This window comes from Pongo abelii, chromosome 22 (assembly GCF_028885655.2).
Source record: "Pongo abelii isolate AG06213 chromosome 22, NHGRI_mPonAbe1-v2.0_pri, whole genome shotgun sequence".
NCBI classification, from domain to species: domain Eukaryota; kingdom Metazoa; phylum Chordata; class Mammalia; order Primates; family Hominidae; genus Pongo; species Pongo abelii.
Genome location: NC_072007.2, coordinates 26,092,728 through 26,113,413, shown reverse-complemented (window position 1 = coordinate 26,113,413; position 20,686 = coordinate 26,092,728). Strand labels below are relative to the sequence as shown.

General features: G+C 32.4%; 1 protein-coding gene across 8 annotated transcripts in view; it reads right to left on the bottom strand.

Moving 5' to 3' along the window:
- LOC100936428 (uncharacterized) overlaps positions 1 to 20,686 on the bottom strand; it is a 600,254-nt gene that overhangs the window by 316,676 nt on the left and 262,892 nt on the right. For 6 of the 8 annotated variants that reach the window (XR_008517430.2, XR_008517435.2, XR_008517431.2 and 3 more), the window contains exon 1: positions 2,432 to 2,481. The exons of the other annotated variants lie outside the window; for them this stretch is intronic. The gene's annotated coding sequence lies outside the window, so the exon portion shown is untranslated. Of the gene's footprint in view, positions 1 to 2,431; positions 2,482 to 20,686 lie in introns of those variants that run through there. 8 annotated transcript variants of the gene reach the window in all.

Below are 20,686 nucleotides of genomic sequence, written 5' to 3'. Positions count from 1 at the left end.
TAAGCATTTAATCAATGTTGATAGATTGAATTGAATCATTCTTGTCAATTTTCTCCTTATGTTTCAGCTGAACTAAATCTGCCTGACCCACACTGTTTGCTTGGAACTTAGGCTCAATGCTAACCACACACACACACACACACACGTACCACACACATGTAACAGACATATATACAAAGACTTTTAAACACTTGTTAATTCAAAAAGCTTCTCAAAAGCATGATCTACCTTTGCTATATTATTGTTAGGATTTAAATTTTGTACAAGAAATATACTTTGTGCATGCAAAATTTAAGATGGAAAAAGTCAGATGCACCTAACAGTATGGTGGATATACTATATCAGTATACTATGTGAAATATGAGTATATAATAGACATTAATATGTGTGTAATACATGTTAAATATGTAATAGATGAGTGTATACAATATATAATACATATATATACATAGCTTTCTGATGACCTATGCCATTCTAAACAAAATTGCTATAATATTTTCATTGAGGAATATTATTTACTCTTAAATATGATTGTATCATGTTTATTTTCCTTGAATTGTATTCACTTGGATTAATCCATGGCTTAACTTATTTTTGCTCTCTTCGTTATACCTAGTCTTAATCTAAAGAAAATCCTGCATCCGCCTTTATACCATTGGTAGAAGCTTAGCAAATCTATTCCCTAACTCATTCCTTTCTACTGACATACGGTTTTATAATGTGATTTTTTTCACCAAATACGGTGTCTGAAAACTACAACCATTATATCATAGTGAAGCATGTATTCTACCATGGGGATCAGGTATTTTTGGAGATAGATAGCACTAGATAATGAATAGATCAGTAAAAGAACAGTGTCTACCAAGTTGCAATTCACTTTGTAAATCTTGGTTTCCTGCTTTCCCATAGACATCAGAGTCATTTTCATGTGATTATCAGATCTGGAGTTAAAATATCCCTGAGATTTGCAGTCCATGACAATATTGGTACTTTTTACTACAGCTATGATAAAAGAAAGACAATGAATATCCAGATTTTTATTTCCTTAAATTAAAAATAGCGTGCCTTAATATGGAATATTCCATATATTAATTTGAAGGGGTATCTATAAAAAACAAAATGAAGAGCAATGTGTTTGACAGTTTCTGTATAAAAACAAACCACAGAAACAAAACCACATCTCTCTTTCTAACAAAAGAGATGTACAAATGTGCATCTGTGCTTTGAGAAGCTCATGAGGGAGGTAGAGAAACACACACCACACTCTGACACTGGCTGCCTCAGGATGACAGGAGGAAATGATTAGTAACTTTCTCTTTATATGTGTCTGTTTTGAGTTTTAGATTCTATTGCCTTTATAATTACATATCTATATAATTATGTTTACATATTTATATGTATTTATATAATTTACATATATACTTATATAATTTATTTAAATATATATTATATGTCTATGTTATATATATAATACATAATGGTATATTATTATATGCCTGTATAAACTCTGTGTGTATAATATACACATATTAACATACACACATGCATATATGTATATCTAAAGTTGCCAGTTGTTTTTAATTTAACATTGTTTCTCCATGTTTTATTTCTGAAGGTGATTATTAAGTTTACTACTGTGCCAACTGTCTTTGGGTAAGAAATGTTATATACAAAAAGTATATTTTACTGTCAGGAAAGATTGTAAATCTGTTCCACTAAAATGCTGATTAGTCGTTTAGCCAAAACCAATATTTTAAATTATTCTAATAAGTAATGAGAAATAGTACAGTATTTCCACCAGTCCATTGTATATGCTATGTATGCATTTCAGAAGAAAATGTATGACTGATTTAAAGTTTTTATTATAAACAATAAACATATTAGGATGTGTGGTTTTGAGGTAGCAATGGTACTATATAACATCTGATGTAAGTGTGTATTACTTTCAGAGATAATCTAACTCCAATAAAGAAGGTATTGCTATACCTATTTCATTTGGTTTAATAACTAGATCTTCTGACTGACAAAAGTTTAAATGTACCATAAATGTTAATTATTTTTAGCGCAGTAGAAAGAAATAGAGTATGTTAGTGTTACTATAATAACAATACGTTTATAAGCATTTGCACACAAAAATCTCTTTAAGGGAAAAAAGGACATTGAATTAGAAGATAAATACTTTTGTTGGCTTTTCTCAAAAATAGGACTGTACTGAAGCTTGCCAAATCCAAAAATTATTAACTGGCTGAGTCAAGTTAAAAACATTTCAGCTTCACATAAAAATATACTTTGAGTTCTAGGGGTGCTACTCACATTCTATGCCCTACAGTAGCATACAAAACTAGAATAGAGAAAACAGATCACCAAATATGGTATGGCATGTTACAGTGCAATATTAAAACAACATGCCTTTCAAATAATTAAGACTTACTGTTATTTTGGAGCTCTCTCTTTATAATGCCATTTTAATAATCAATAACCTGAAATGAAAAGTAATCAATATATAGTCATCATCAAAAATTTCCATAAACTAACCTATATCCAAATCATTCATTTCACATTTATTCTTAAAAAAATTAAAACTAAAACATACTTATTAAAATGGAATGTCTAAAATGCTTAAACATTTTAGTTTAAAACCTGTCAGTTGAAACCATCCTCCCTATAATAAAAATAGTCTTCCTCTTAGACTCCCTAATAACTACTACACAATAATATCAATAATATTAGTAAAGTACTTCACCAGGAATAATCAATCTAATTTATTGTAGGTCTGTTTTTTAAGTTTGGAAATATATAACTTCCAAACATCAAAATTCACAGGAGTCAAAATTAATAAAAATATTAAAAGAGGTCCAGTCACAGTTAAGTCTCCATGAAGTCAAATTTTACTCTTGCTATTTTTATTGCTGTTTACAAAATACCAAAAATATTTTAGAGACAAAAGTGAACAGAAAAAATAGCACCATTCAATTTGTTTAATATCTATCAATTTACGAACATTTTTTGTCATTGGGCTAGTAAAATGCTACTTTTAAAAAACAGTTTTATTTTAAATGTTACCATTAAATATATCATAAAAAGTCAAATGTATAAAATTATAATACTAGAGACACTATTTCAAGTTTTTAAGAAGCATTTGAAAATAAGTAATTTTATATGCTCTATTTACAATTCATTCCTTACTAATCTTATTAGCTGATATTAACCATCCAGAAATTCTTTATTCACAACAGTAACTAAAAGAATTTAAAATGAGGTAAAGATTTGAAAAACCTATGTTTACTTATGAGGTTTTACAAGTTATATTCCAACTCTGTGAGAAGCTACAAATATTAACAAAATGATTGATGGGTTAGTCCAGTTTTTCAAACACCAGAATATTAATGTAGGCTGCAGAAAGAATGTTTTCCTTCGTTGACCTAGTTCATTCATACTTGGCAAAATATTTGGAAACTAAAACATTAGGGAAGTCTAGTCTCCTCTACAGACCATGAAGATGCAGAAAGAAAAGCAAAATTAAAACTTATAACCCAATGTCTCAAGATTTAATTTTAAGATGCTATTATCTATTTTTTTGTTTAAGAAACTACATGCTGTATAAGCAGTTCAATTACACATACATACACAAACACACACATCCATATGCATATATGTATGTTTGTGGTTAAACATTTGTTTAAATAACAAATGGTTATTGATCTGTTTAATATTGAAGTAAACTAGTTAAATATTGATAACAAAGTCTTGAGTAAATTGTTAAAAATCAAGCAGCACATTACTTGATCAAGCAATACATCTACATTTGTTGAATAAAATAATGTAAGATTCTGGTGAGTTTTATGGTTTTTGTAGTCCTAGTAGAACATAGGGGAAAATAAACAAAAATCCATAATTAATTCTGTTAGTGCCTATACTTTACTTTAAAATGCTCCAGTAGAGAGATTTCACAGTACCTTGGTTTTTCTTTAATGTACACACTAGAAGAAGTTAGCTAAGATTTAAAGAAATCTAATCAGAGATCCACTCTCTACATTGGTTAAGATCTACCATTTCCTAATCAGTAGTTTATACTCTAGGGGCACCTGTGGCAAATGCTTCAAGTCTCCAAATATTGCACTGTGAAACTACCCATGGGAGCTTGGTAATTTACAAGACAGTTACAAATAATTTTTCATTGATGAGAAAAATGATGATCAAGATATGTGATTGGCAAGAAACACTGGGTAATCTCCCCATTGTGGGAACAAAGTAAAATAACCCTAGGAAAAGGTTGTGAGTCTAACATCTTTGAAGTGGTACCTTTGATCTAAAATCTATTTGAATTGCTACCCACTCCTGGACATATAAGGAGGGTCCTTCACCCGGTACTACTAGAAGGCTCATTGCTCCTGCTACTGGAATACAGTTGCATTTGCTCTGCGGTGAAATTTTTCTACAAAGTGCTGGATGGCATGCCTAAAAAGACAAGGAACAGAGACTCCCTCCAGATTATTTAGAACAAGCTATTTGGTTTCGTACCTGATTGTTAATGAAAGTCTGTACCTTTGCAGAAATTGATTGGTAACATTTGTTTCTTGGTTTGTTTTTGTTTTTGAAACAACCTAATTAGTAGCAAATTTGTAAAAGAAGAGACATTTACCTCCTACCTATCTCTCATTTGTCAAAGGTCAAAATATTGACAAAAAAATCCCTACTTTGTTGGGGCAATGAATTACCTTAGATCAATTCCCGCTGTCAGCATGTTAAATAGGAGGTAACTCAGGTTAGAGTAGCTCATTTTTGCTAGAGAAAGTCACAATCAGTCACGATGCTTTAGATGATGCTGGAGTACCAATCAGTTTAAAATCACAAAGTATTTCTCCTTCACATTAAACGTTCATTACAGGTTAGCAGGGAAGCTTTGCTGACTGTAGCATCTTAGCTAAGCAGGATAACAGGGCAGCTTCCACCTCAAATGTGGAGAAAGACGCAAGTAAGACGAAGAAACACTGGAAATTAAATACTCTGGCCCCAGGCAGACTTGGTCACAATTACTTTTCTATCCCATCTAAATCACGAGAGCTGGGAAATGCAACACGATTCTGTCACCCAAAACATGAGAAAATCAGAAATATTTGCTATTTAAATTACCATAGCAATCCAATACCTACAGTTGAAAACTCAGGTTTCCTGTTTTGAACAGTATATCTACAGTATGCCCTAAAATTACACTTTCTTCAAAAAAAAAAAAGGATGATTAAATTTGGTTTTACTATTTAACTAAGATTGAAATCTATATGACTGAAATTAAATCTATTTTAATCTGAACAACCTAGAATATGTACAGGCAGGTTTAAATATATAAATGATATAAACAATTTTTTTTTTGCCATGGGAATCCTTACAAAACCATAGAAAAGATATTAAACTTTATATTTAAACATTACAACAGGAGGGGCCAAATTGTTATTTCCATAGTAATGACAATGCGTATTTGTTTTGTAAAATGGATATTTTCGGGTCCCCGGACTAATATTAAGATTAAATAGGTCTCACACTGGAATGCAGAAATCTACATTTTACAATGCACCCATTTAATCTGATGTAGTCAATACTGAGACCACATTTTGAGAAGTGATGCTGTAGCTGATTGGTTCCAGGAAGCAAGAAGCATAAATATGAAACTGAGTTGGAGAAAAAGTAAGGGTTCAATCAATCCATGGCAACTTTCATGTGGTTGCTCAAATTATATTAAAATTATAAAAAGCATCAAAGAAACACCTGACTCAGCAGTCTGCAAAAGATGCAGTGGAAGTATGGTGGCATTGCCTCTCTGTTCTGATATGCAATCAGCCCCCATTTAAATTAGGGAGAACAGAATCATACTATTCTCTTTGCAGATACTTCCCAAATTGATATCTCCAATCCAGACTCCTTTCCTGAGTACTAAGCTCATATATCCAACTTTCTACTCAATATCTCCACTTGGCTACACCTTAATATGTCAGTCTTTATATGTGTGAAATCAGGTTTTTAATACTCATTTCACAAACTGCTCATTTATTGAAGCCATTTCCATCTTAATCCACGATAACTATTCTTTTAGATACTAAGGTGAAAACCTGGAAGCCAGGCTTGACTCATTATTTTCTCTACTATTTTGTTGAGGAATGTTTTCTCAACCATTTTCTTAGTCATTCAGTAAAACCTGTCAGTGCTTCCTTTGAAGATTCCTTGCAGAATCTCACCACTTCCTATCACCTCCTTTGTTACTATGCTAGTCTAAGCCACCACCATCTTTTACATAAAATGTTCTAACACTTCTAAGGGTCTCTTCAGAGTTGTGCTGGTAAATGTTCATCAACAACTTTGTTTATAAATAATAAATAAGTATATATAATATTGTAAAAAAAAGAAAAGAAGGAACGGGAGGAAGAGGAAGAAGAAGAAGAAGAAAGGAAGAAATGCAGGAAAGACGAGAAGGGGAAGGGACAAGGGAGGGAGAAGAAATCCTCTATATTATTTGCAGATTTCCACATGGAATTACCTTCCCCATGGCTAATTTCAAGTGACGTGAGGGCACGGTTCAGGAAGAGATGCACACATGGCTTCTGCTGAGTTGGTAGGAGTCCATTCCAACATAACGCTGGTTCTCCCTTCTTTGACCCTAGCCACCTAATAGCCTCATCACCACATGGCTGCCGACGTGACTTGAGTGGGATGATACCACTCTTCTGCCCAAAGCCTCCGGAGAGGCTCACCACGTCACACTGAGTAAGATCTCCGATCCTAACAGGAACTCCAAAGCTTATTTGATGGTGCCCAGGCCCTGTCCTCTAACCCTCTGGCCTCACTGCCTGCTGCTGTCCCCTGGCTCACTGCACTCTAGCCACCCTGGCCTGCTACCTTGTCTTTCAACATACCGCACATGCCTCCACCTTAAAGCTTTTGCACTCACAATTCCCTGTGCTTGGACCACTTTCTCTCTAGGTACAGGCTTGGCACCCTCTCTTACTTCCTCTTGGTCTTTGGTCTTTGAGTAAATAGCACCTAATCAGAGAACCATGCCCTGAACCTCTGACCAAAAAAAAAAAAAAAGGCATAATAACCTTCAGTCTCTAATCCTTCAGCTTGCTTTATTTTTCTTTATAGCACTTTTTACTTACTGACATTCATACACATAGGTAAATAGATTATTATTAGTATTAATATTTATGTGTCTGTCTCTTTAAGGGCACACCCACTCACATTTTCCCAGTTCCTGCGACAGTGTCTGCCACATAATGAACTAATAAAATCTTATTGGCTAAAGAGACATGCAATATACAAGCAAATAAATGAAGAAGGCAATTCCATAAGGAAAATAAAAAGATGGTGAGAGATTCCATGAGGGATACTGTGGCTGTGCCCTGTGATGGTGGATATCTTAAGTGGTGATACTTAAGCTAAGGTCAGAATGACAATGTAGTTAATACAATCTGCACATGAATAAAAATTCATGACGGGATGAAAGAGAAACAACAGCTTTCTGGATGATTTGGGGGTTTTGAAGGAGAGCTGGTAAAACAAAACAGCTTTTAGGTGTGTTCTCAAAAAGTACGCCCTGAGTCCTGGAATGATGGAGTGAAAAGATAATAATTCATTTAAAAGAGGAGGAAAAGAGGCAGAAAGAATCACCCTCTCCAATCTTTTATCCCAAAGAACAGGGAGGCGCACTGCAAAATTCAAGGAGAAACCCTTATACTCCTGTGAGCTGTTGCTCTTTCAAAGTTTACGTTTTCGAAATTTATTTTTATTTCATATTTATCTCTCATCATAAACTTTGAAAACAGGCAGAGTTTATTATTCCCATCATTATAAGAAAGAACTGAAGACTCAGAGAGATGAATGCCTTCTCTAAGGTCAAAAGGCTAGCAAGTTAGTGAACCAGGATTAGCAGCCAGGCGTCCTCATGCAGTCCACTATATGGTGTCCATTATGATATGCTGCCTTGATGAAAATTGGCAAAAGACTACCTGGAGGTTGCCAATCTGCTCTGTACGAACCCAGACCCCGGCAGTTGACTTACATTTAAATTCCACAGAGTTGAATTAAAGGTTGACTTTGAATGCACGGCAGGAAGGTCAACAGTAACATTAACTTTCAAAGACTTCTTAATGCCCCCCAAATTAAGTACAGACTCCCATAGCTAGCATCCAAGGCTATCACAGTGTGACTCCAATGAGAGCTTCCAGCTTTCCCTCATATACTTTTAAGACCTTTTTGCCTACACCAGACCATTCTCCCAAGTCACTCACCATGAACGAAAGCAAAGAGAGGGGAAGGTATAATTTGTTCCACCTGTAATATCTATCCTCTTCTTCCTCTCATCTATTTCTGTCACAATTTAGCCATATTTTAAGGAGTCTTTTTCAAACCCTTCAAGTCAGCTGTGATTTCCTCCTTTAAAGTGTCTTTTATGACACCAAAAATCTCCTGCCTGGTACTACAGTTCATTGAAAAATTATTAAAAATCTTATTTCCCAAATAGGATATAAACTTTTTTTTTCTTAAAAAAAATACTGTTCTTCAATTCTGTATTCTTTTTGTAGAAATTCTGCCATGTAATGGGGAATCAGTAAATATTTGTGGAATTAAATACAATTGATTCAAAGAGACGAATGCAACCTTCAAATTAGTGATTTCAACATTCTACTGAAGGCAGAAGTAAAAGATATGGGAGACATGGAGCACAGAGTGAAATCAATAAATCTAAGTATTTGAAAGAATGAGACAAAGTAGAAGTAAATGGAAAGAATCAATTGCATCCACAGCAGCTGGCACAATGTATTGTGCACAGTAGCTACACAATAAGTGTCTGATGAATGAATAAATGAACAAAAAGAGGAGAGTAAAAGAGGATAAAGAACTACTGAAGATAACTTTAAAACAGGGGTCATCGTTTTAGACTAACTGGGCAAACTCTAAAAGAAATTAGGTTACTGGTATAAAATATACTCTTCAAGAAATAAGGCGAAATATCCTGCTACATTACCTTCTCTTCTATTCTCTTGTTATAAAGTGCTTTCCTCCTTAATTTAATTTGAAGTACAGAACAATTCTATGGGTAGGCAGAAGAAACATGATTCCACCCATTTTATAGATAAGGAACAGGATCAGGGCGGTTAAGTCTCTAGGTTAAGATCAGAATTGGGACAAAGCGAAAACTTGAAGCAAAGTCTTCTAACTCTCACATTCTAACCTCAACCAACAGGCCAGCATCATCATCACCTCCTGGGGTCTTATTGGAAATGCAGATTCTCAGACTCCTTCCAGATGCCTGAATCTTAATTGAGTATTAACAATATCCCCAGGTTACTCCACAGGTTCATTACAGGATGAAAGAGGAGCAACAGCTTTCTGGATGATTTGGAGTTTTTAAAAAAGAACTGGTAAAACAAAACAACTTTCAGGTGTGTTCTCAAAAAGTACACCCTGAGTCCTGGAATGATGGAGTAAAAAGATAATAATTCATTTAAAGGAGGAGGAAAAGAGGCAGAAAGAATCACCCTCTCCAATCCTTTATCCCAGAGAAGAGGGAGGAGCACTGCAAAATTCACGGAGAAACACTTACACTCCTGTGAGCTGTTACTCTTTCAAAGTTTCACTTGAAGAGTTACTCTCACTTAGAGTTACTAAAGTTAACTGCTTAACTGATATAAAACTAGAGAACCTATCTGCCTTCAAATATATATATCATGATGATATATATTACTAGATAGATAGCAATAGAAGAACCATCACATAGAAATGTTATTCTTATAAATATACACATTTGACTATATATATTATTTATGTTTTTATTTTGCATAAATTTATATATTCAAATACATTTACATATTCAAATATATAGTAAAATATATTTGTTACTTTTATATATATTTGGCTTATATATAGTTATATATATTCTTATATATAGGATATTTATGAATATATTCTATATTTATATATTCATATATCCTATATAACTATATATAGTCAAACTATATATACTTGACTAAATATATTTGACAATATATATAGCAAACTATGTATATTTGATCATGTATATATGTGTAGCAATAAATACATAGCAATAGAAGAACCATCACACCATACATATTGATATGTGTATATATATATGTAAAGTAATAGAAGAACTATCACATAGAATTATCCTTACTTAATACTGAGTATTAATATAACTATTTCTATATTAAATAACTATAATTAACAAAGCAATAAATAATATCCTATAAAGAATACTCAATATATATTATTAACTGATAATATGATTTATATAAAATATATGATAATGAATACAAATTAAAAAGAAACATATTTTAGGTCCATGGACGTGGCCCTCAAAGATAAAAAGAAATTTAAAGGATTGAGCCTCTTTTTAATGGAAGCAAAATTGCACAGCCTGGTGGAAGTAAACAAAGATGGGGTCAATCATTTGAGAAAAAAAGAATACAAAAGAGGCCACAAAGTAATGTAGCAAGCACAATAGTCGGCATCCATCTGTAAAAACAAAGTATTGAGCGTTGCTTATTTTAACACATGTTAACATTAGGGGGTCTGCATATACACAGAGACACACAATGGCTAAGTCAAATGGATTTGATACTCAACAAAAATAGGAAGGTTATGACATGCTAATTAAAGGAAATTGCTTTGGGTGATCTTATGTTAGTAAAAACAAACAATAATTTTTGGAAAGCAGGGCAATATAGAGCCTAAACATGGCTTTTTATAAACATATTCACCCCTCATTGCTCAGATAAAAGAATGGACAGGAGTAAGAAGGTCATTTCCCCTTTCAGAAGGGAGGGAGATTGTTTTTATTTTGCATTTTTTAAGGTTCAAACACAGCATTTTTAAAAAAGTGGTTCAAAGTTCAGAGCTGAGTTTTAGACTCAATTTACAGCGTTCCAATGTAAAGATCTTCTGTATATATTTTAAAATTTTCCCTTTGCCACCTATTTATTATCATTATTTGTTGCTACCTTAGTAAAAATATAAGTGGAACAGAAGTGAAGAGCAGATGAGTATATATGGGGAAAGATAGAAAGAGAAGATAGTCCAGTGAGAAGAGACATACAAAAGAGAGAATAGCTGAACTAGGCCCAGAAAAATGAATTAAATTTTCTAGATAGAAATTCTTAAAAAAAAAACACCATTTGTTATCAAGAGCAGAGATATGTTCTTTAAAAATACATAAAATTATTTTATCGGAAATTGAAAGATAATAGTGCTTATAAATTTATCTATCAAATAGCAAAGGTATTTTTATTAAATATCTGACATTCCATAATTCATTTAAAAACCTTTCATATATAAATATTTTACAGTAATATGTTTTCAAATTTGGGAGGTGCTGTTTGAAAGAAAGAAGAGTTCCAGGTTTTATGGCACAGAGAAGAAAATTTTCCAGTGATAAAATTGTGTATGAATTTCCAGCGTGGTTGATATAATGAAAAGTAAAGCCTTTTACAACTTTATATTGGCTTTAGAGTTTTCAGAATTATAATGTTAGTATGTCCAAATGATTTTTCTCCAAATACAAAAAACATCTTATCCAATGAGTATTCAAATATGTATTTCATACATAAACACACAGGCATACAATATTATCTAAGCTGAATGTCTGTGAGAATTTTCACTGGGTTTAGAATTGCTTGTATTTATCTTTAATAGTGAAGTATCCTTTGAGAATCTTGACTTTATGTGAAATGCTTCCTTATGTTTATAAACAGGATGGACAGCAAGAATCTGTAACTTAACCTGTACTTACTCTTCACTCAAGACTATATTAAGGATCATATCATTGCCATCTTGGTTGTACTATTCATTAATGTTTTGTGAATATGGAGCTCTCTGTGATGTACCAACACCTATTATGTGATGAGAGTAGAATCCAAAAAGTATATGAGATTCTGGGATTAAACCAGAAGAGTTCTGGGAGTTAAATATATATATATATATATGTATACACACATATATATATTTATCACTTTAAATTTGATATATATAACACTTTAAATCAAATATATATATATTCTGTTATATTCAGAAAATTTTCTCTTGTGATAACACATTTCAGCTGCTTTCTTCTCACATTTGACTGTGGGCTCCACAACGACAGAAACCATGTATTAGTCATGTTTTAATTTCTGATAAATAACACAAAACTTGGCTCAAAATAGACACTCGGATTAATTAATTTGAGGGCTCTGTAAACTGAAGTGCCTAGTGCTTTGGGTTCATGGGTTTGGAAAGGTAAATTAGAACCATCATATAAATCATCTCATGTACTGTCACAAAGTAGATTCCAGAGGCCCTTCAAAACATGTCACCATAGAACTCATGGCTTCAAGCAATAAGGCCAAAGAAGAATCCATTCATGATTTTACATCTTTTATTTAGCCAATATCTCTACTTATACTCTACCTATATTTACAGATTTTACCTGTTAATCTATTCACAGAAATTTAGTAGGTAAAAGTTTAGTTGGGAATTAATTGATTTACCACTTAAAATGTGTTTTTCAAATTCTCTATTCATAGATTTTCCATTTTTGTTTTTCTCCTAAAAATCTCACCCAAGATGTCAGGCAGGTAAACATGTCTGATAAAATGCCTTAAATTACACGATATGCAATAAAGTGTATATATTGATTAAAGATGCTTCATCTCAGCATTATACGAACTCAAAGGTAATGAAGTGGGTCTGAGTTAGAGACACTTTTAAAGGATGTCTGGCGATTTTCAGAGCTTTCATGTCGAGAACTCACTTAAATATGATTAGACAATTACATACTAGAGTATGTAAATGTTTTGATAGAAAAGGGATAAATGAATAAACGTAGATGTTTATCCAGGTAATTTAAAGGAATCAGAAACATAAACTATATGAAATCCTGATATAACCGCTAAATCTTAAAAGAAAAATTGAGTGTCCAATATTTTTTATTGCTATCCCTTTCTTGTATGTCTAATGTTCACAATTTGCTTTAAATTGTTTTGTACTTTAGACAGTTTGATGAATAGAAAACCTCCGAACTTATTGACATTTTAGTGCACAGCTTACCTAAAAAAATGGATTCAGAGACAAAATTAGGCAATGGTGTGCTGGTAAATGTTCAACAACCAGTCTCAAAAAAGGAAAAAAAAAAAAAAAGCCCTGATTTATAGCATTTGCTGATTTCCATGGTGCAAATACTCCTGCCACAACTGATTTCAAGCTAAGAAAATGATGTCACTGAAAATGGAAAATAGGAAGAGATAGTTAAAATTGGTTTATTCAATCTGGCTTAAGCCAGCTTGAGCACATCTGTGAAATTAGGTCATATTACATTATTAAGTATTTTCTGAAAAATGTCAATTAAATAGTTCTGTGAAATGATGTCAACTATATACCCTTCTTAGGTATGCGTTAGTCTTTTAAATGTCCTAAAATCTATTGTACATAGGAAATCTAATTTCCGTTGTTTAACATAGCATCTTTCTCACATTTATTTGACTCTTTGATTTTTTTCCCTCAGAATACCTTCCAACATCTTTCAGAATAATAATGCTTCACAGGACCTTGTTTGGGAAATGTGGCTGTAGGCAGACACTTCTAGTCATATTGGACACACAGTAGGCATTTACTAATAGCAAATTACTGACAACAAGTGTTCATGCATATAGAACGGTCCCAAGAAAAAGGTTAGAAATGATATAGAAATAAATAGAAGGGATTATTTCCTGATTTTCATGAGACTAGATTATTCTGAAATTGTTTCATTGATGCAACCATAGTTGTATTCATTTATTAGAGAGGTATTTATTGAGCATATACTATATTCAGAGCACTATCGGGACACTAAGTCACTGAAACATTTCAGAGTCTTTTTTTTTCTCACGTTTAAGGATAAATGCTCCATTAGGCAACGCCAAGTTTAGTTTAGTTTTCCTTTTTTGAACAAATTTTGAAGTGGGGTGGGCAAAACTCAATAATTAATCTAAAATGTAATTTAAAGGAACATTTAAATCTAACACATGTTAGGAGTGGAGGTTTTGCAAACTATATGCAGGATGTACATAATACACAGCTATTTAATAACTCAGATATAGAGAATTTTTTAAAGGGAAGAAGCTGTCATTTCCCACTAAATACTCAATATTAAATATTTTTACCTGGTTATTAAATGTTTAAATAATAGCATTTTACTAACCACCAATTTGACTCTATTAGAATGTTTCTAAGTGTTTAAACATGTCCACACTTAGCAAGTTCATCTAATTTACGGTCACATACAAATATTCCTAAAACTAAATATGTTTTTGAAAAACGAAAAAGCAGGAGTAGGCTAAATGCTAACTGAAAAAATAAGAAGAATCCAACTATCTATTTTGCAATGGATTTCAGGTAATAGACACAATTCCCTTTAATCACAACTCACAAATTATCATGCAATCTATAAACCTTCGTGTACTTGTTTTTGTTTTGTTTAGTTTTCCTTTGGAGAACTGACAGGTAGATTTTTCATTGGAGAAATATTTGCCACTTGACCTTTGGCAGAAAGTGTGATCTGTTGTTACATCAAAGATACTCTGATGTTGAATTATCTTGGTAGTATATAAATTATTTAAAGCAAATAGAACACGGCTACTTTAAGATAATACATTCATTACTTATACTAGTGTATAGATTATTATCCTATAATAGTGACACTCCAATAGCTCACTTTTTTTACTCCTTAAGTTATTCTCACCATGCAAGAATAGAAACTAACGTATCTCAACACATTCAAAGAAACCAAACAGTAAGCATATGTTTGCCCATGAACCCAACTCAAATCGAGGCATCTATATGAGAAACATACCAGCAAATACTTCTCTGGTTTCTTAACTGAAAGTGTTAAATTGTTTCTACCATTATCACCAACACTTCATTGCTTTTGCTAAGCTATAAGGATATTTTCCTACAAGGTCAGTATTTGAAGTGAGTATCTACACACAAGACTATATGGTACCCATTTATATTAAAATACATAAATTCTGAAAAACAAATTTAATGAAAGTTGTTTTCATGCCTTGTCCTTTGAAGGATTCTTTCCTTTTTCATTCCCTAATTTTAACAATATACTTGCAAACAAAAATTGCTCAAAGGATACACTGCATGGAACATCTATAGTTAATTGTGCATAGTTAGAACATAACCCAATATTAATTCTTCTAATACTGAGTTGGGGTACATTGTCAGAGGAATGTCTTATCCATGTTAATTATATATATGTGTGCATTTTGTGTGGTTACTATATACTATGGTCTTTCCTTAATAATACAGAATATGTTACACTTCATGCTTGTCAAATTTTTATTCAAATAACATGAGCTGCTAGTATATCATATTACAAAATTCAACTTTATCTTGCAGAAAAGAAAAAAACATTTATATTAGAATCTGTAGACTCATTGATGTATTACACATCGAATAAACTACAAAGGCATGAATTAGTCCAGAGGCGAATGGTTTTGCTGCAGATTTGAATTATCTGTAAGCAGATTTCACAAGGCAGAGGCAAGCTTGCACTATCTTAGAGAAGTAACACCACAACAAGGAAGTTTCTCACCAAACCTTCTACCTCTCCGCATGAGATCTAACAACGGAAATGAACATGAGATCTAAAACATGGAAAATCCTGGGTAACACGTCAAAGAGAATCAGGTCAGAGAGAGAAATTTCACAAGAACACAAATTCTATGTTATGGTCCGCCCAAAAGAGGAAAATATTTTAAAATGATATCCATAATAAAACTATATTAACAATAGGCTGTATGGTCCTGCCATTGGAGTGGAGGGGTGTCTTGACCCTTGACCTCTGCTCACATAAAAGCCTGAGAAATGAAAATCATGTTTATCATGGTTGTTTGTTTTATACAAATTTACTGTCTTCCTTTATCTAAACTGGTATAAGAAAAAAAAAAAATCTTTTCTGAAATAGCCCAAGTCTGGTTCTTAATAGTCATGTGACTATTTTTTCTGCCAGCCATGTGCTCCGTATCATTTTACTCTGAAATAACTATGCGGATTTCAGCTCAACCTGCCTTTGCTTATAATGCATGACATACCCCATGAGGGAGCCTGAGAACAGACTCCCTTGAAAAGCAAGGTTCTCATAGTTGGCCTGTAACCATGGAAGCAGATGCCGTTTTCTTCTCACCCTGCTTACCTCTTTGCAGCCTCGAGCTGCTCCCTATTGTTAAAAGGGGTACGCCTTGATTTTTCTTCATCATGACCGAACTTGCCTCTTCTTCAAAGGGCATGAAGCTGCAGGTCATTGGTCTAGACTGTTTGCACGGTCCAGAGAACAGCCTTGATGTAACCCTTGCTCCGTCTGAGCCACACCACCAGCCGTGCATCTGCAGACTGGAGGGGGACATTGGAGATCTGTATTTGAAAAGAAGTCTGTCTGATTTTGCCATTGTGCCTTTTCACTCATCGATCGAATGAATATCGAACCTTCTGTCGTTGCATGTGTGAAATAGATAGCTTAGCAAGCACTTTTGTGCCCAACCTGTGCAGTGGGCCAAAAGGTTTTCCTTTCAGCCTCAAGAATTTTTTCTTCAGATTTTATGAATTTCGTGTTAGCTTAAATTATTTATATGTTTTTATCCAACCGTTATGATGACCGTTTCAGTTACTTCGTCAGCAGTGACTTTCTTTTGGTATTAGAAGGAGCATTTTCTTTTCCGTCAACTATGTTTGTTTTCCTTTTAAGCTTTTTAAGATCTTCTAGATTAACTCATTTGTAACTAGAAATAGTATAACTTTGACTGTAACCTATGAAGCCAAAAAGTTGAGGTGTTCTTTCAAGGAGATAATGAGATGGTGTCTATCATTTAACAGGTTTATTCCAGAAAGGTGAACTTGAACTGCCTCCAGGTAATTTCAGTGATTTGTAAGAGTAAGTAAATCAAATAATCACATTGATTTTAAATTAAACAAAATTGTTTGATAAGCTGTTTCAAGGGAAAATTTTTCTTTGTTTTTTCCCATTAAAAAATTTGCAAAAATGTTATTCTGGAGCATTAAAATAGACTTAAAAGCACATAAATTCATTATGATCCGTGAAAGGCACATAAAATCATGGTGATTTCATATGTTAAATAAATATTATATATTTATGATATATATCTTGTGGCATGATTTAATCAGAAAGTACACAATATAAAAAGATGTTTACATTTCATTTTTAGTACAATTACAATTCACAGCTTGTCATCAATAACTAATGTTGACAATAAGTAATAGCAACTATACCACCTGCTCATTCTAAAAAGCATTCTTTTACTGTGTTCTTGTAAAATCAGAATGACTTTAAAATGCCTCCTCTACTAATCTGCAGTATATTGCTTAGCAAGTAGTGTCTGTATGTGTCATCAGTTTCTGTTTTGTTTTGTTTCATTTTAAGAACCCACTATTTCATACTTCAACGTATACCTATTTTCTCTAATTGCCACAGGCAAAGGGGAGGTCCCTGACAGAATAAAGAAGGTTATTGTGACAGATGAAACATAATTCACAATGAGTACTCTTTTCATTCAGCTCTAAGTAGCAGAGGATTACTTCCAAGCTGAATTTTGTGGCAGAATGTATGAGCTGATTTTATTAACACGTAAGGATAGGGCAAAGGCAGAAAAACTATTTCTCCTCAGCTGGATGGTGGTTATTTTGTGTGTATCTGTTTGGGGGCTTTATTTTAATCCACCTCAAGCAGAAGATATGCTGGCCAGAAGAGACTCTGAAGACATCGAGGGCGTAGGTGGGGAGGGTAGAAAATAAGAAATTTAAAGTAATAAAAGTTGTGGGTTTTCTATACTAGATAATGAAAAATGATGAACTAAATATGCAGTATTTCTACATTCTTTGGCATGCACATGAAATAAGGTCATACTTTTTTTCAACAAATACAACAGCTGCAAAAGTAGGTAAATTTTATTTCATAAACTTACCTTTCTTTAGATGATTTTGTTTTTCATGTTTTTAATTTCAAATGCTTTGTTAGATCTCTAGATGCCATTTAGTTTTATAAGAGGGCTTAATATTAAACTTGGGTTAAATAGGCATGTGTTTATTTGAATATTTCACATGCTTTCAATTGTTTGTTTTGCTTTTAATGACAAGGATTTTATTTGATCTTTATAAAATTTGTATATGAAAATACAAAAAATATTTTCCTTTCTATTTCTTATGAGGTCAAATTTTTAAATTAACTAAAAGAGGGGCAAAAACTTGTACTTGATAAATATCTGTGCGTAATAAAAAGAAATCCCAGACTACAACATTTATTGCAATTCATTTGTTTTAAATAGAATTTTACTTACATTAACCATTTGGAGTTAGTTATTCTTGAAAATTATTTGTATTTTCTTTCCTAAGACTTTATAGAAATTGTAGATGAAATAGTTTTCTCTCTGTAAAAGGGAAAGTGTACAGTTGTTCTGTCTGCTAGTATGTCTACTGTTAGAAGACTTACAACAAAGTGCTATTTCCCTATGTTCTTGTCCAGAAAGTTTAAAAAAAAATCTAAATTCTAAATTGCAGTCTTTCTCAATTTATTGAATCCATTTCATATTTCAAATATTGTAATGAATAATTCAAATGCACTTAATTTAATTAGGTATTCCCTGGAAGGAGGAATAAGACTATAATCTACAACTATTTCTGTTATTTTTTTCTTAAATAAAATAATTTGGTTATTTTGATGTACAAATTATACAATTTGAATTAGCTGAAATGATTTCATTAAGTTGGTTTTGTAGCTAAAAGCTAAATTAAATACGCCATAATACTTATCTTGAAGTTTAACACTGTTCACAAATACTTATTACTTCATAAAGATTTACTTCTATTAACTGATTTCTTGGTGAATGAATTGTTAATGTTTAAAAAGTAGTAATTTAAAAATAAGAGTGCTTATTCTATAACTTCAGAAAATATAAAAAATAATATAATTATGATTTTCTATTTGTTGATGCAAGCAGAAATCCTCCTCTGTCCTCCCTACACAAAAAAATAACTGAATTAAACATATGTCTTGCAAGTATTTTAGAATATTCTTTTATTATGTTTTTGCTAACACAACTAAAAGATGATATTTTAACAAAATAAGAATTTCAAAGGAAAAATATAGATTTACATAGCAATTACTGTCAGATTATCTGCAGAGATTTCCTATCTATAGTTTTATGTCTTCCTAATAATTACAGAAAAAAGCCAATATACCTACTTTGGTATTTGGTAAAATTTTTCACTTCTGCTGTTATTTTATGACTATCCTCTTTATGTAATTTATTTGAAATAGCTGCACAATTTATATTTAGAAAATATAAATGACGGAAGTGATATTTTTAATTTAAACATGGGGAAAGAAGAAAAGTTTACGAATGATGATGTTGTTATTGAAATTGTTTAAATGTGTGGTTTATAGTATAGATTTTTAAAATAATAGGTTTTGTTTTGTTCGTAGTTAAGTGGAGCATGCCAAATGGTTGTATCTAAAAGTAAAATTCATTTGCACTCACTGAATATTATAAAATATTATATAGGAAAATAACTGTACGGCTCTGAGGATAAGACTTTGTTTTGCAATTACATGACAGCTTTTTAAAAATAACATCATACAACGTGAAAATGATGTCATTATATTGTTTCTATAAAGAATTTACCTGAACACTCAGCATAGTGCTGCAAAAAATAATAGAAATAGAGGCCAGTGTATTTTATTTCGGGTATGATCTTTGCAGAGTCAACCTGTCTTATTCAAAATTTATTTCCTGTGCTTCAGGCCCAGAACATTTTTCATATTGCATTCTCCTTCCTCCCTCTCCCTAAAACACATTTTGCTATAAACTTCTGCACCAATCACTAGGAAAGACACAAACAGTAGTAGCGGTTCAGGAAGCAGCCCCGTGAATGTAAAAATCACAGACTTTGATTTTATAAGACAAGTTGGATAGGAGTCAAAACTGCCACATGCGGTGTGAAAAAATGCCACCCTGGTGTGAACAAAAGGTTTAAAATGGAGTCAAGAAGCGTGCAAGCTCGATGTCTAAGCTTTTCCTGCGAATTGTCTGCCACAACCTGCAGGGTATCAAGTGGGCTGGGAAGAATAGAGAGCTCTTGGAAGCTACAACTGAGAAACATCGGCAGTCAAATGTGTTAGTTTTTGTTTTTGTTTTGTTTTTTAATTTATTTTGTTTTGTTTTGTTTTGTCTCATTTAGGCATCATTATACTAAACTGTTTTACCCAAAACATAAAACAAATCCAAAAAAAGTCACATAATGTGTGAAGAAACTGTTGCTTACAAATGAATTGTTACTTTTTTTTTTTTTTTTTTGCATCCGTTCATTTATAGCAAAGCAAATTTATCAACTGCACTTTATAGTTTAAAGTCCTTGTTTTGCGGGCTTGAGTTCTGTTTACAAAATGATGAACAGGAATAGAGGCTCACGAAGTCCTAACAATTAGAATATAAAATGTAACTATAACACGCATATTTGGTTAACTTCTAAATTACCAAGAAAAGGTGGAGAAAAAAGACTGAGCTCACTATTGGAAACAAGTATTTCATTTTTTAATAAATAATGCAAAAACTCTGAATTCAGCAGGAATAGACCCTTCAAGAAACAC